The sequence below is a fragment of the Mixophyes fleayi genome, chromosome 2 (assembly GCF_038048845.1).
Source record: "Mixophyes fleayi isolate aMixFle1 chromosome 2, aMixFle1.hap1, whole genome shotgun sequence".
Taxonomy (NCBI): domain Eukaryota; kingdom Metazoa; phylum Chordata; class Amphibia; order Anura; family Limnodynastidae; genus Mixophyes; species Mixophyes fleayi.
In genome coordinates, this window is record NC_134403.1 from 364,452,930 (window position 1) to 364,470,372 (window position 17,443).

A 17,443-nucleotide genomic window follows, 5' to 3' on the forward strand; every position below is an offset into this window, starting at 1 on the left:
GACCCTACCACCTGATCCCAGATAATGATGGGAGCTTAACCCCTTGAATGCAGTATCTGGCATAGGCAAAGCAGAATTCATAGGAGAGATGATGTACTGCAGACAGAAGCAGATAGTAACAACATTCACAGATACCCCAGAACTGTGGCAAAAACACGGAATCCAGGATCCCGCCATAAAGTTCTGCTTTTAAGATTGTCACTGAAAGGGTTCTGATTTTAAAATAGAGTTTGCGAGAAGCTATGGGATCTTGGATTTGGAATTTGCCATTCTAAATCTGGCCATATGTACACCATTATTGGCAGTATCTGTCTGCTTCAGACTACAGGCCCCAGTGTGATCCCAATACTAGGCCCAAGTGGCGAACGGCCAGATATGGTCACTTTGGCCATCTGTGTGTGTGGGCAAAATGGAAACTGATCATCTTGGGCTGAGAGACAGGATTGGGTTTGGTAGGAAGGTGCCGGTGCGGATGAATAATTATTTCTTTGAGATTTTAGTGCAGCGTTATCTCTTCCAGAAGCTAAGATTACAGATACATATTATAGTGTTGTCCACACCCTGTTCCATTTCAACATTACATAATAAATTGTTAAATAATTTTAAATAAAAATTGTTCAGGAAACGATTGGATTTGAATCTGGGCGGAAGTTCGCTTTCCGTAGACTGTACTTGACGCACGTAGACAGAACAGACAGTACAATAAAATGTCACATCATAATACATAAATCTTTTATTTGATCATAAAATAAAATAACAACTGTTATCAGTCGTATCAGTCATCACCAGTTCCTTCTCTAAAATCGTAAACTGTTGTAAGTGTCATTTGAGTACTTATGTGAATTTCATGCAATTACACTCATTGGCGCAGTGGCCGTTTCTGGGCTTGCACAGAGCTATTTCAGACAAGATATGGCACACACATGGATGTATGTCTGAAGATGACGCAGGCCCTAGGGGCTCATCCGGATCCTAAAATGTAAACTCGGTGCATCCCATGAAAAGCATGCGATAAACACAGAGATTCCTGGGCAGTTACATGTTTTACTACTGGAAATCTGTAATTACAGTGTAGATTTCCAAAGAACCAAGAAGCCCAATACAACCAGACTATCAGAGATTATGGAAGTAATTCCCTATAATATTTTCCAATACGAAGCAATTAAAGTGTATCCCTAACCTGTACACAGCGGAGGCAGCAATTTGTGGACAAATAAATATTGACAAGAATGCACTATTATATGGGTGGTTCTTCTAGAGCTGACTTAGAAGCACACTGTGCATAGCCTTCAAATATCTCCCACAGCTTTGGTCTCCTAGAATTCTTGGACTTCCCAGCACAGACATCCTGGTTGTGCAGACTGCTCTGGAAAATATGTAACTGCTGATGTCAGTCCAGTGAAGGAATGAACAATGGGGAACCTTACAAGTTCTTGAAATGTCTGGAGCAGTATATTCTTGACGATGGGCAAAAATTCCCTAGATTAAGAATCATGGCACAAGTCAGCCACACTACCCACAAGCCATGATGAAGTGGGGTGGCTTCTGTGTTGCAGCAGCTGCAGTTGCCTACAGGCCCCAGAGGGACAGCAGAGGTGTCAGGCCTACGCTCCATTACTTTCATTCAATCACCATATTGCCGGTATCTGGACACCTCTCCTCTACACTTTTTGCTGCCAGGTTGGGGAGCAGAGCTGGTGCCACTACATCTCCAACCCATCATCTCAACATGATTATGGAAGTGCACAAACAAGGTTGAAAATAATTAGTTGTTTTTCATTTGTGAGTATAAGTAGCCAATAAAGAGAGTCGTTTTCTTCACACACCAATCCCTGGTGAGCTGCTAGGGAAAGAGAAGAAGACTTAGAGGTAAATCTGTATGTCCTGGGTTATTTGCCCTGCAAGGCAGCAATGCGAGGAGTAGCTGTTAGGACTGAAGGCAAGTATCATAAACTTGTAGAACAGGTAACAGAGGTCTTCACCTATAGCAGCCGCCTTTCCCGTAGAGCTGAACGTGCTCACAGGTACTCGGATGCCCCCAGGTCTTAAGCTCAGAGTAGTACAAGTTTATAACCTTACCGTAGCGCATGCGAGGGCCAGGTGGTAGAAACTGTGAAGTCCAAAACGGGCCGAGGTCAAAGGGTACAGCAGTCAGCGTTTGTAAGGTCCAGGCAGAGGTAATATAAAAGAGGCCTGAGCTTGATATATACCAATGAAAGGGGCAAGTCTGAGCCTGTCTATTCTCTGCCCAGCTAACTTGGTCTCATCTCCCAATGACTTTACAAGAAGGTTAGCTGAAGCCCTTTACTCACACCCAATATATTCAATTAATAGCAGAGCTTGATTGGCTCCTAGGCAAGATAATGTTTGCCCCCCTTTTTACCCATAACGCTTGTCAACAAAAACTACATAAAAACAGGATTTTGGGTAATCAGGGCCCCTCAGTGTCCACTGGGCCTTGGGTAGGAGGCTAGGTTGCCTTATGGATGATCCAGATCTGATTGACGGTTCAGTAAAAGGCTTTAAACCTTCTAGAGCTGCTGGAGGCCTGGGCTTTATTATTATCATCTAATGTCACCATATAATATAATGGCTGTGTACTAGTATTATAAAGCCCTTATAAGCACTCAGAAAGGAATATAAAGAAAAAGATGAAATATAAAGTTCTGCTGCTCATTTACGTCAGTGCTCGATCTGCTTCCCCAGTACCAAAGATTTCTGCTCTGACTAATTATACAGTTTCTTGGCCATTACAAGCTTACATATACACACGCAGGGGACCATTGTATTAGAACACAGTGGCTTTATGTACGAGATATGTACGAGGTATGTAAAGCTGTCATTTATAATACAGCACTGAGTCATATTCCTGTCTACATCTTTCTACTTTGCTATTCCCGTGATATGAATCTTATTACTCTGTGACTTCCTGAATGAGTTTATCCTGGTTATTGAAAGCCGCAATTATGTCTATTAGGGCCAAATACTGGGCGAGGTGAATTTCCTTCCACTCTTAAAACAATACTTGTTCTTGGACTCTATCACTTGTTTTGTTCAGGCGGTTTTATTGCCTGTTATTCCTCCGTACAGAACATCCTTACAAGGCAGGAACGAGGGGTTAAGTTAGGAACAGATATTTAGTGAGACCACTCTCACAATATTGTGTTCAGATTTATAGAGCTCGCTTTCAGAAGGGCATTGATAAGCTAGATGGTACACAGTTCTGAGGATGTTACCATAAAAGACTGATGAAGCTTAATGCGTACGACTTAGGGAATAGAAGTAAATAATGGTCTCAGCAAAATTCAAGAGGACAGTGTATTCTAGATTAATTACATGCCGGTACAATGGGTCTCAGGATAACCATTAGAAAATAATATTTTACTAAAGGAGTAGTAGATATCTGGATTAAATTCACAGAGATATGGTAGAAAAAACAAGAGCAATGGCATTTCATTTGGATTGGGTCAAACTGTGCTGAAAATACAACAAGGGGCAGACAAAATTCTCTTAATCTGCCATCAGCTTCCTAGGTTTTTGATGTACAGTTAGTCATTGCATAGGCAAACCGAGGGAGGGTTTCCTAGTGCCTGGAAACCCCCCCCCCCCAAGCCTGGGGCACTGTATAATTGAAGTGGCTGGACCCTGCTCCCTCTTCACACGGCTCTGCACGAAAAGAGAGAGCTGCATGCACAGGCTCGGGCTGGGAGAGGGAAGCCCGGGGGGCACACAGACTGCCGCATCACATGACACAGGATGCGGCCGCGTCCTTGATGACGCGGCCGCATCTCTTGTCATCAGATGCGGCCGCGGGTAAAAAGGTGATATATTGCATCCGGGGGGGGGCGGCCGGCCAGCCTACCCCCCGGCCCTAATAGCGGTCTGACTGAGCGGCCCGCCCCTGTGCGTGCACCTAACAGTAGAACAGTAGTGCACGCAGCATTGCCCACGTATATTATGGAGATAGGGAGAGTTAGAGAGCAGCCAAACACTCTCTAAAATTATAGCTACGCCCTGATGCATGTTGTTCACGTCCACTGGTGACTTGGTGTGGAAACCCCCCTCTGCAAATCCTGCGTTTGCCCCTGCATTGTTTACCTAGAGTAAGAGCACTGTATTATAGTCGCTCTAAATATCTTGCTCGTTTGTTGTGCAGTTGATTAGCCAATCAGATCATCAGAATGCTGACAGCAGCAGAAGATGAGCTGAACATGTGGGAAGCAGTAACCTATCCAATTGTGAGATTATGTTAGTAAGTGCAGGGCTGCATATGACGGATTTTGTATGAAGATGTGAGGAGAGGAGTCGAGGCAAGCAGAAATTCTCTTTGGCGATGCCACATGTCTCGGTTTGCACTGGTGCGCTAGACTTCTGGTAAAATGCTTTGGTTTGTGAAGCAAAATGGCAGCATTAGTGGTGGAGCAGAACTTTAGGGGGAGTTGGGTGGAGCAAGGTGGTTCCTTGCCTAGATTTATTCTTGTAGAGTAAATTATTAAATTGAGAATAAAGGGTGGAGAGGATACATTTGTAGGGGAGTTTGCAGAAGGTGAATAGATATTGCAGCAGCTCTGAGCACGCAGAGATTGTGTCCCATCCTATACTTTTAATTGGACGAATTTTGTGTCACCCAGCAGCAGTCTGGTGCAGAAGATTTCTAGGCTACTGAACAGTCGCTCACAATCATGCAATGACCATCTCCTGGTACCTTCATTTAAGGAAGGCACCAGGAGTTATCACATATATACAATCATGGACAAAAATATCTCATAACTCACAATTTCCTCTAAATATAAAATTAACAACAGTGTTTGGTCTCCACAATTCTTTCTCTGTTCATTTTACAGAACCTTTTTGATTCTGAATGTAATACTCTATATACTTTTAAATTAAAAAATGAAAGGAAATGGCACTGAAAAAACTATATACAACTGCCATCATCCCGCTTCCTATAGCCATGGATGAGCTTCCTGACCCTCTCTGCTGGCAGTTTGGTCCACTCTTCTTGTGCAAACTGCTCCAGTTCTCTCAGATGTGAAGGTTCCGTCTCCCAACTGCTGTTCTCAGATCTTTCCACAGGTGATCTATGGAATTTAGATCTCAACTCATTGCCGGACACTTCAGAACAGTCTACCGTCTGAACTTGAACCATTCCTGGGTGCTTTTTGAAGTGTGTTTGGGATTGTTGTCCCGGTGGAAGACCCATGACCTTCGGAGGAGACAGAGCTTTCTCACACTGAGCTCAACATTGCACTCCAAAATGGCCTGGTAATTTCTAGGTTTTATGATGCCATACACACACAATAACCAGTGCTAGATATGGCACAGCAGCCCAAAAACATCACTGACCCTCTTCAATGTTTGACTGTAGGGAAGGCGTTCGATTCTTCGAAAGCTTCATTTTGCTTTCCGTAATCATAGGGATGATGTGCTTTACCAAAAAGCTCTAATTAGTATCTATCCGCAAGATGGAATTTGGCTTGTTCAGATGTTTTTGGCACACACCAATCTGGCTTTTTTTGGACCCTCCTTACCATATTATCCCCATTCATTGAGTTGGTGACGGATGATGTTAGATGAATGGGTTGTTTCTGAAGGTCAACTTGAATCTGATTGACAGTTGATCGAACATTCAAACAGTCCTGTGCTGCAATCTTCAGTAAAGTTTTCCCTTGCGGCCAAGTCCAGGGAGGTTGGCTACAGGGCCATGGGCCTAAAACTTCCTAATACCACTACGTACTGTGGAAACAGGAACACCACGGTCCCTGGAGATTGATTTGTAGCCTTGAGAGTGTCCATGCTGGGCTACAATCTTCTGTCTGACAACTCTCTGGCTTTCTTTCTTTTCTCTGTGCTCATTGCAGTATATACAGTGAGACAAAACAGGAGAATGAGTCATTTTCTCTATTCAAGCTCATTGAGTGAGTGATTTATATATTACAGACACCGGCTACTCCCCACAGTTGAGTCCAGTTGCAAAGTGAGGTAGAGTCACCTGCTTAAAATCTACTTATTTCTAACTACTTCTTAAAGGAAGGGCTTGGAGTTTTCACACCAGTGATTATTCTGCTCATTAAAGAAGGGACTCAGTAACTTTCACATTTATTTATGAAAGGTACCAGGTATTGTCACACTCATTTACTCCCCAAAAATAGTCATGCTCAGTGAGGAAGGGATCCATAATACACTAATTTATGGCAGACACTAAGAATTAACACACTTGTTTAAGAAGGTCGCCAATAGTTCTCACAAGCATTGAAGAAATGTGACTGTCAATCATTTAAGTGGGGCACCAGTAATAAATTTAATTTAAGAAAGGTAGGAATTATCGCACTCATTGATAAAGTGTACCTGAAATAATCACATTTACGGAAGATGTCACCCGTGTCAGGCGACGTCCCCACACTTCCGCTAGGTTCCAGGGACGGTCGCCTTCTCTCCCTGCTTCCTCTCCTTCCTGCCCGGTGCCCTGCGGGTGTATGCGCTGTATGGCCACGTCTCCGTTACTATGCGACAGAACACTATTGAGGTCCTCTGTCGGCAGTCAGTTGCGTTCAGACAACCAAATCTTCCAGCAACTAATCAGGGCCCCAGAGTACCAAGGTCCCCTTAGAGGGGCAAATGCCCACCAGTGTGCGTGACCAGCATGCATGGGGGCGTGGCTATAATATTAGACGGTGCTTGGCTGCTCTCCAACTCTTCCTATCCCCATAATATACATGGGCAATGCTGCGTGCACTATTGTTAGGTGCATGCAGCTCTCTCTTTTCAAACAGAGCTGTGTGAAGCTGGAGCAGGGTCCAGCTACCTCAATTTTACAGTGCCCAAACCTTGGAGGGGGATTTCCAGGCACTAGGTACCCCCCCCCCTCGGTTTGCATATTCCTTAAGCTCAAGGTTCAGTTCCTGCTTCTTCACTGACCTCCTGGCTTCTGATTCAGCTTCAACAGACCCTGATCTTGGATTCTCCCTTGGGCTGAGTGGTATCTCCTGATTTGACCCCTGGCTTCCTGACTACTCTTCTGATTTAACCCCTTGTACCTCGCATCCCGCAAAGTTTGCCCTCGGACAGTACGACTATGCCTTTTCATCCACTACTTCGTTGGTGGCGTTAGACGTCGAGCCTCCAAGTTTAGCTGTGTCAATACCAGCAAGTAATCATCAGTCTAAACAAACTCGTGACAACCTGGGAGTTATCAAATCACTTAAGAAAGGAACCGGAATGTTCACACTTAATTAGAATGGATCCACTAATTATCACACTAACTTAATAAAGGGCAAAGTTATAATATATATTAATAACTGCAAATAAAAGTATTGTTGTTTTTTTTTAAAAAAGGATCCAATTATAAAAAAGGCACCAATAATTATTGTTGTCATTTAAAAAGAGATCCACTATTATCATACTCATTTAAGAAAGGCACACGTTGAAATCACACTTGTTTAAGAAAAATACCAGGAATTAGTACTCACTCATTTAACAAAGGCACCAAGAAACTGTCCCCACTTGGAGTTACCTCACTCATTTCCGAAAGACAATATGGGGTTGGGACAGGATGGACCGGATGGACAGCTATGCCACCCTGTCTGTTGTTGCTGGGAACCGGCTGGGCTTACTTTGCCACCGTTTTCTTTCGTTATCCAAAAAGCGCCCTCTTGTCGCAGTAGGAGGGGCTTACACAAGCTGCCACCACTGGTCTCCTTACCGGCATCCAGTACCGGGTTTCTTCTGGGTCACTGACGCTGCTAGCGTATCTCCTTGCTGGTGTACCTGGCCTGGTAACTCTGGACCTCTTACTATGGATCCGGGTTGTTGTGAATGGATCCCCCCCTGGCCTGTCACATTGACCAGGGCTGTTGGGTAGCAGGCAGAGCGGTGGTACTGGAAAGCTTGGGTCCAAACCTCAGAACAGCCGGCGAACAGATTAGATTTAGGGTCTAATCTGTATATCACAGGAATACAGCAATATTGAAGATATTTTCAAGCAGGTCTTGAAGCAAGATGTTTATTTGCTCTCACACTGGTTTGAGGTACCAGTGTGATCAGGTCAAATGTTGAAATCAGAAGAACACATTTCAGTGTACAAGTCAGTGCATTTATACATTTCAGACATATGCTATTTTTAGCATCAGGATATACTCTATTTATAAAAACATGGATTTACATGCATTTCAAGGCTAACAAAATTTACACTTATCTATGAAATTCACTCTGGGCAAAAGGCCACACAGTAACGACCCCCTGCTGGGCCTTTTGCCAGTGCAGGCATGACACTTCATCACAAAACTTCGTTAGCACTTCCTGCTATCAGACTCCCTTGCACATATGCCTAATTGGAGGTTTCCACTAGCAACCTTACAAATCTTAAACAATGACACTTCCATACTAAATACATCCCAATACACACAAGACCTCCACCCACAAAGACCTATTGTATCAGATATATACATCAGAAATAAGGCATATCCTTTAGTAAGGTGAAAACAGGAAAGAACAGTTTATACCCTGGTTTCAGAAATAACAATTTCCTATCTCAGAATATATACAATATTAAAAATAAGTGCATTGGCAATTTATATAAATCAGCGCCCTGCGCTATTTTCCTTAAATAGATTGATACCATAAGTGATCCACTCACAGGGGTATATTTACTAAACTGAGGGTTTGAAAAAGTGAAGATGTTGCCTAAACCCCCAGTTTAGTAAATATACCCCCCGGAATTCATTTAAAAGAGTCACCACAAATTATCACACTCATTTAAGAAATAATTTAGCAATAATCACATTCATTTAAGAAAGATGCCATTAATGACCTCACACACTTAAGAAAGTCACTTAGAGAAGACTTGGGCATACCAGTAGACCCTAACCATAGCAGTCTTTGATAAATGTGACAAACCTTAATTAAGTTGGGCTAAAGTGAGGTACAATCTTTTACATACAGCAGGCTTACCCTCCATACTGCGCACAAAACTGGGTGATCTTGTTCACAGCCTCCCTGCAGAGAACAAACATTTTTTCGTAGCAATTAACAATTGCTCATCAGGTATTACAGTAACTGTCATTATTTCAATTTTTTTGCTCTTTTAAGCCCTTTTCTGCTCTGCTGACTTTGCTTATTTGTCAGCAATCAATAAATAAGTAAAAAGATAAACCTCAAACACCAGACTAGCCAAACAGCACGTTTATCAGAGCACGATCAAAAAAGTCCAAGTCCACTCAGGTAGATCGTTCCCAACGAGAGCACACAAGCAGAAAATGCGTTCTTAACCGACGGCTGTCTTGTAGTGGTCTCGCTCTTAGTAGACCCTTCTGCGCCCTCCTTCTTTGGACCCTTAGATGTCCTTAATAACTGGACAACACAAAACACTAGCTGACGTCGCTGTCTTACCAAAGGAGAAGTCTTAGATGTTTTGATGTAGAAAAGTTTCTTCATTCACATCACATGGACTACCGAGTCATATCAGATCAGAAGGTAAAGGTTAGACATTTGCACATAAGTTCAAGGACGGAGCCAATAGTTATTAAACTAATTTAAAAAGTTACCGGATTTATCACAGTGAGTTAAGAAAGGCAACAGAAATTATCAAATTAAGGCTGGGTACACACAACAGAATTTTTTTCCCCATGTGTTATCTATAATGGTTTTACCAACGACTGATACAAAAAAGTGCCGATCAGCATGTCGATGCATGTGTACACACTATACATGTTTTACACGATTTATCTTTAAATCTGTGCTCTTCATCTGTCATAACTATCGGCTGACAAGATCATGACGCTGTAAACTCCATAGAGATCTATGGACGCTGCCGGTCGTGGGTGCATACACACTGCAGAATCAGAACGACATTGTTTCATCGTTGAAACGATACCGTGAGCTTTGGAGCGCTAATCGCTCATCGTTGCAGTGTGTACCCAGCCTTATCGAAGATTGCAACAGGAGTTGACACATCATTTAGGAAAGGCAACGGAAATCATAACACTCATTTACAAAAGGATCCGGTAGTTATCACACTCATTTAAGAAGTACGCCTGAAACTATCAATCTCAGTTAAGAATTGTAGAAGCAATTATGTCCATCATTTACGAAAGGTACCAGAAATAATTATAAAAGAATCCAGTAATTATCACACTCATTTAAGAAGGGCACCACAAATTACTGCACTAAATTAATGATCATGCTCATTGAAGCTGGAATCTAGCAATTATCACACCTGTTTAATAAGGACATCAGAAGTTATCAGACTCATTTAAGAAGAGCACTTGGAATTGTCACACTCCTTGAAGAAAAGGGCTGCAGGAATTATCACACTCACAAGTAAGGAATCCATGATGACCGCACTCATTAAAGAAGGGCACAAGGAACATCCATTCCTTGAAGAAGAGATACAGCATTATCACATTCTTTGTTATAGAACATCAGGAGCTGTTATCTTGCTCAAGTGGACATTAAGGGTTACGCTTAAACTGTAGCTTCCAATCCTTCAACGGCCAACCAAGGGTATCTCTCATCCTCATTAATAGTGTCAGAACCCTAGTGGTGGACCAGAGCTGGCAGACATCTGGAGTTGGCATAGAAGAGGTGGACCTGAGTTGGCACATATCTGGTGGGTCTAAAAGCATGGTGGTGGATCTTGTTGGTACAGACCTAGAACTAGATCTTATTTGGCACAGACCAAGAGATGGATCTAAGCTGGCACAAACCTGGAGGGGAATCTTAGTTGGCACAACAGTAGATCTGATATGGTAGAGAACTGGTGGTGTATCTGAGTTTCCGTAGACATGGAGTTAGTTCTGAATTAACATCGAGATCTGGAAGTGGAATGGGGCAAGGGAACATTTTTCTCCCCGGGTCATAATTTATTGACAATGGCAGAACTGCTTTAGTGACCCCTAATTGGAGATAAATGATGTGACTGTGGAGTATGCCCTGCAGGTTATGTGAAGATAATTTTAAAATAACTTCTGTTATTTTTTTATGGTACCTTATGTTTGAAATATAGCAACTTCACCTAACTTTTGTTGCACTTAGATATGACAAAACTGCTGTGTAGACCTAACTGAATGCAATATGCAGACTTCAGATTGTAAGTTGTTATATCCAAGGGAAGTACCAACAAAATTAAAATAAACAAATCTGCCTGGATGATTACATGTTGTGGTATTTAACAGTGAAAATAGGACAGCTCTGAGGGATGATGACTGCTGGCATGAAAAGTTATGTTGTAATAAATAAATAATTGACAGCTTGTCCCACTTTAGGAAAGCAGATCTGTTAAAAACAGCATTTGTAAGCGCTGCATTTTAACCATAAATGAGAAAAAAATTAACACATTTAACCCAAATGTATACATTATTTTATTAAGTGTAATTACCATCTACATCTATCTTATTTGACTGTGTAAGTTTAAGGTTTATCTCCACCAGTGGCAGACATCAAATCCAAAATTCAAAATGAGTTATGAGTGACTCATTAAATACTAGGAAAAATTTTAAAAGACAATTTACATATATTTTTGTCACTCTAAATTAAAAATGTGATATTTCTTTCTTGTCAGTTTCCCCTCATCCTCTGTTTGAAAGAGAATAAGGGGTATATTTACTAAACTGGGGGTTTGCAAAAGTGGAGATGTTGCCTATAGCAACCAATCAGATTCTAGCTGTCATTTTGTAGAATGCACTAAGTAAATGAAAGCTAGAATCTGATTGGTTGCTATAGGCAACATCTCCACTTTTTCAAACCCGCATTTTAGTATATATACCCCTACGAGTACATAGTACTGGCTTCCTTGTAGCGTGCTATGTCTAGAACCCCCACTTGTCATTGATTTGTAAGGACAGCTCCTGATTTTGTCAATGAAAATCTCTAGTTCAGACTTCTGATACAGTACATTAAAATCTGAAAAGCTATGGCCAGGATTAGGATTTAAACATTTCAGGTGTATTTTGCATCTAAAGAAGCAAGGGAATTATAGGAAAAAATCCACTTAGGCTGGGTAGACCCTGCAAGAAATTTCTCCCGATGCATTATCGTTAGTGATTTTCCCAATAATTAAAAAAAAAAAAAGGTCCCAATCAGCAGCCAATTCCTGTGTACACACTAAACACGTTTTACAAGATTTACCGTCAGATCTGTGCTCTTCATCTGTCATAACCATCGGCTGAAAAGATCGTGACTCTGTAAACTCTATGGAGATCTGCCTACACTGCTGGTCCTGAGCGCATACACACTGCAGGATTGGAACGACCTTGTTCCATCGTAGAATGAGATTTGCTTTGGAACGATAATCGTTCATCATTGGAGCGTACAAACTGATGTATTATATCATTGGCCTGATAATTGACTGAAAACCCTGTAGTGTGTACAGAGGGAATGTGTAGATACTAATTGAAATTACTGAATAATATTGACTAGATTACAGAAGTGAGTGAAAATGCATAGTGGAGGGTGGAAATTAATGATACAATCTCGTCTTTAAGCCCCGCCTCCACTAAGACTCGGGAGGATGTCTACTCTTCCTAAAGTCCGTAAGTTCTCCCTGAAATTTGGGAACCTCCCAAAAATTCCAGGGGAGTAGTCAAGTATGATCTTAGCAATAAGCTAAAACATTACATTTATTCAAACAAACAGATACATATCTGTAATAACATAGAAATCTAACAATAAAAGAAGAAGCTGAGGGCTGCAGGTAAAGGCTTGGAGGGCCCCAAGTGGCCCTACGGCCATCCGTTGCCAATCATTGGTCTATATCAATAGAACTGGAATGACGACAATAAATTCCTACAGCTCTGTTTGTGTTGTTGGGGCAAGATTATATATAACGACTTTACTGTTAATTATTTTTTTTTTGGCCCAGTGACTAGTAGGGACTAGGACACCTATTGATTGCTTTGTGGGAATTGCTTTGTATTTTCTTACACTGTGAATAAGAGTTTGAGGTAGGATCCACCCCTCTCCCAAATCTAAGCCTGTCTGCCAATCTTAAACTCCCACGGCTCACCACGTAGCTCAGCATGGTTTTACCAAGGGTGGAAATGGCAGAATGGAACCCAGAGATAATTACGCTTGAACTACGGTTGGAACAAAAATTATAGGGAACGTTCTGTGCAAAATAATGGGCAAATTCCATCCAAGCAACACGCTAAATTCCGCAGCAAGTGCATAATTGGGCAAATGTTTCGTGGAACGGTTATAAGAATTCCACTCATCTGTAGCCAAATTGAAATGTATCAGCACAGTCCCTGCTATAAAATGTTTGTAAAATAGTAACTTATAAAGATAGGCATTATTACAACGTAGGCACACTGTACCCAACACATAGAGTATATATGTAAGATTTGAGTGATGGCTTCGAGGGACAAGAGTAACCTAAATCATATACACGTTGACAGAGGGCTTAACGAAAACTTGCTCTATTCCTTATCAGGGAAGGAATTGGTCTGAACTGCAGAGGAAGAGAAACAATCCAGGGCTTTAATGACTAAATATTTTTTTGTTGTATAATATTATGTATTTCCGCGCCTTGCTGGCATAATTTGCTTCTTGACCAACCCGAGAACAATGATATCTGACTCAGGAAGATAAATTGCTGAGCAAGAGGGAAACAGGAATCGTCCACTGGGTTAAACTCTCGTTAAACTGTGTCTTGTGGGAAAGTCGTAGAGAACCGGGTTCCCACAGCACATGAATAGATCTGTCTTTATACACAACAGCGAGCTCTAAGGCTACCTGAATTACTGCCATATTAATATGCCCTATTTCATATGCTATATGTATTCAATATATCTAGAATATGCAAGGGACTGAAGGGGATAGTGCAAAAAGCAATCATGAGCAAAGCTGTACTAATAAATTATAAAGCTGATTTACTTGCCTGTGTTCAGTCAGAAAAACATCTCAGCGTGATTCCAGCTCAGAAACAGTAGCCCGTAGCTGCCTACTCTCCCGGAATGTCCGGGAGACTCCCGGATTTTTGGGAGTTATCCCGGACTCCCGAGAGAGCAGACAAAAATCCCGGATCCAGCTGTCGCCGTTGTTGAAGATGGTGGGGGTGGGGCTAAACGAGCCATCGTGGCCCCGCCCTCTGCTGCGATTGGCTAAAATTGCCTAAGATTGACTGGGGGCTGAGAGTAATGGCGCACCACACGTGGCCACGCCCCCGGACAGCTGCCTTCAAAAGTAGGCAAGTATGCAGTAGCCTTTGTGCCAGGCATAGGTCAGGTGTACACCTGTGTATAATTACGCCCACGATAGCATATGTATAGTGTGGTAATGCAGTGATAGCAGTAGATGCCTGAAATCACATTAGCACTAATTGTACACAATATAATAATATAATGAAACGTCAAATACACAAGAGAGAATATTGTCTGGACAGTTATTAATAAATGATAAAGTCACATTTTCAATATGAAATGTAATTAAATACCACCGTTATTGCTAACAGCTATTTATAGAGCTCCTACAGCGTTGTACAGAGAATATTTAATCATTCACTTCAGTCCCTGCCCCAATGGAGCTTACAATCTATATTCTCTACCACACACACGCATTAGGGTTCATTTTGTCAGACGCTAATTAACCCACCAGTATGTCTTTGTAATGTGGGAGGAAACCCACAAAGGACTGAGGAGAACATACAAACTCCACACACATAGGGTCCTGGTAGGAATCAAACCTATGACCCCAGTGCTGTGAGGCAGCAATGCTAACCACTGTGCTGCCCACCTCTGTTGTTTTCCTTTTTATGGATCATATAGGAATCTTCAGTGGTCCAAATGGAAATGTCAATTTGTGTGAATAAACGGTCACAGCTTGATATAGCCGCAATGCTGATGATTTGAGCTGGATGGATCAAGACGCATCCAGCCAATCAGAAGCGGATAGTCAGTGCTGCTGATAATCATCGTTCTCATTGCATATTATTGCTCCAGCTCTGGTAAAATAGCTTATATGCTGATGTGAACACGTCTAATTGTGTCGCAGTTACGTGAACACTCCCTTTCTGTACTTGGGATATGCTTGAACATACATGCACATACAGTTTTCAATGTTTTCCATCTATAGGTTATTTAAAAAGCTGTAAAACAGCACAAATGTTGATTTTTCCTTCTCTTGCAGCCTCATGATTAGGACATTCTTGCTGAATGTGGGATAGAGACCATGAGCCTGAGTCATTAAGGAGAGCATAGCATAAAAAATAGTAACTTTGCACCTGGGCAAAACCATGTTCCATTGGAGGGGGAGATAAATGTAAAATGTGGGGACAGACTAATAGCTGGGATAGGGTGTGTCCTAGAATAAATTTAAATTTCAGTGTAAAACTAAAGCTATCAAGTATTTCTGTGCTAGATGAAAAACAGCCAGTATTTATCTTATGTGTCACATAATAAATTAAATTGCACCCCTTGCTTTGTAACATGGTTTGTTTTAGCCTTACTCTCCTTAATGACTCAGGCCCCACATGGTGAAGATTGTGAAGATTGGGCATTTAGGGGGTTTTGTGTGTTTCGTCAAGCAAAACTGAAACATTTTTTGACATGACTTTCAATGGGCTTCAGAAGTGATTCCATAATAACAGTAAGCTGGGCTTTGTGACATTTTTCCTGTTGACACCATGCACATAACAATTTGTCACAAACCCACAAATTTTCATGAGAAAACGATCCCAAAGATGAAAGATGGTTGCACACCTATGTATCTACAGGACATTCAAATACGCACATTTGTAAACAACACTACAACTCTGAACAAAGCTACTGACAGCCTGAAAAAAAAAAGTTATAGGTAATGAGAACAGGAGGGGAGAGGAAGAGGGCCCTGCTCACTAGAGCTTGCAATCTAAATGGAAGGGGGCAGACAAACGGTTGACACATGGGGGTGAGCTAAAATAGGGGGACCTGAGGACAAGGAGCAAGAGTGGGAGAGATGAAGGATGACAGAGGGTGAGGTATACTACACGGTGAGATGGTTAAGTGGAGGACTGGTAGAATTTTCTAAACAGGTGGGCTTTCAATGACCGTTTTAAGTTATCCAGGCCAGGGGATAGTCTGATAGAATGAGGGAGATCGTTCCAGTGGTTGGGGGTAGCACGGGAGATATCTTGTATAAGGGAGTGAGATGTGGTTACCAGAGGGGAGGAAAGGCGATGGTCATTGGCTGACAATAGAGGGCGGGAGGGAGTATGTATGGAGATGAGGTGGGAGCAGTGAAGTAGGAGAGGGCTTTGTACGATGTGAGGAGTTTGAATAGGATTCTGAAGGGGAAGGGGAGCCACTGAAGGGTTTGCAGAGAGGGACGGCAGATGTGGAGCGGTGAGAGAGGAAGATAAGTCTAGCTGCATTATTAAGTATAGATCGAAGAAGAGCGAGATAGGAGTGGGGGAGGCCAGGAAGGAGAAGATTGCAGTAGTCGAGATGAGAAAAGATCAGTGAGTGGATAAGAGTTTTGGTGGCATCCTGGGAGAGGAAGGGTCCGATACGGGTGATGTTATGGAGCTGAAAGCGGCAGGATTGGGCAAGAGATTAAATGTGGAGGTGAAGGAGAGGGAGGAGTCAAGTTTGACACCCAGGTAGCGGAGATGGAGAACAGAGAAGACAGTGGTGTTATCAACAGTGATAGAGAAGATGGAGGTGAGTAAAATTCTTCTACTAACATACAAGGCCATCAACAAAATTGCACCGATATACATCTCCTAACTTGTCTCAAAATATCTCCCAACTTGTCACTTCCACTCTGCACAAGATCTGCGTCTTTCTTCCACTCTCATCACATCCTCCCATTCTCGGTTACAGGACTTTTTTCAGGCTGCACCCACATTGTGGAATTCCCTCCCTTGTACCACAAGACTTTCCTCTAGTCTTCAAACCTTCAAGCGTTCTCTGAAAACCCACCTCTTCAGGCAAGCTTATAATATTCCTCAACCACCATCTTATTCTCCCTAGGTTACCCTATTACCACCCTCTACAAAGCTAACACAAGACAACAACCCTCTGACTAACATTGGTACACACACAGCCCACTCAGTACTTTTACCTTTGCATTCTAGCTGGTCCATTGTGTACAATATCATGTAGCACATGCCATTGTGTTTCAAACTCCCATTGTCCCATAGATTGTAAGCTTACGAGCAGGGTTCTCTTACCTCTCTGTCTGTATGTATTACCCAGTATTGTCTTATTAATGTTTGTTCCCAATTGTAAAGCGCTTCGGAATTTGCTGGCGCTCTATTAATACATGTTGATAATGATGATGATGGTGATGACTCTTGTTGGAGGGAAGACCATGAGTTCATATAAGCAAAGTTTGTTCAAATCAAATTTCATGGCAGAACAGGCTGTTTCACAGAGGTGTGATGTTCCTCAAGTTCTGCTTTTGCTTTTGCCAGTCTGCGGATGGCCCTCTGCATTGAGTTTGTACATTTACAGTTTACCATATGTATCGT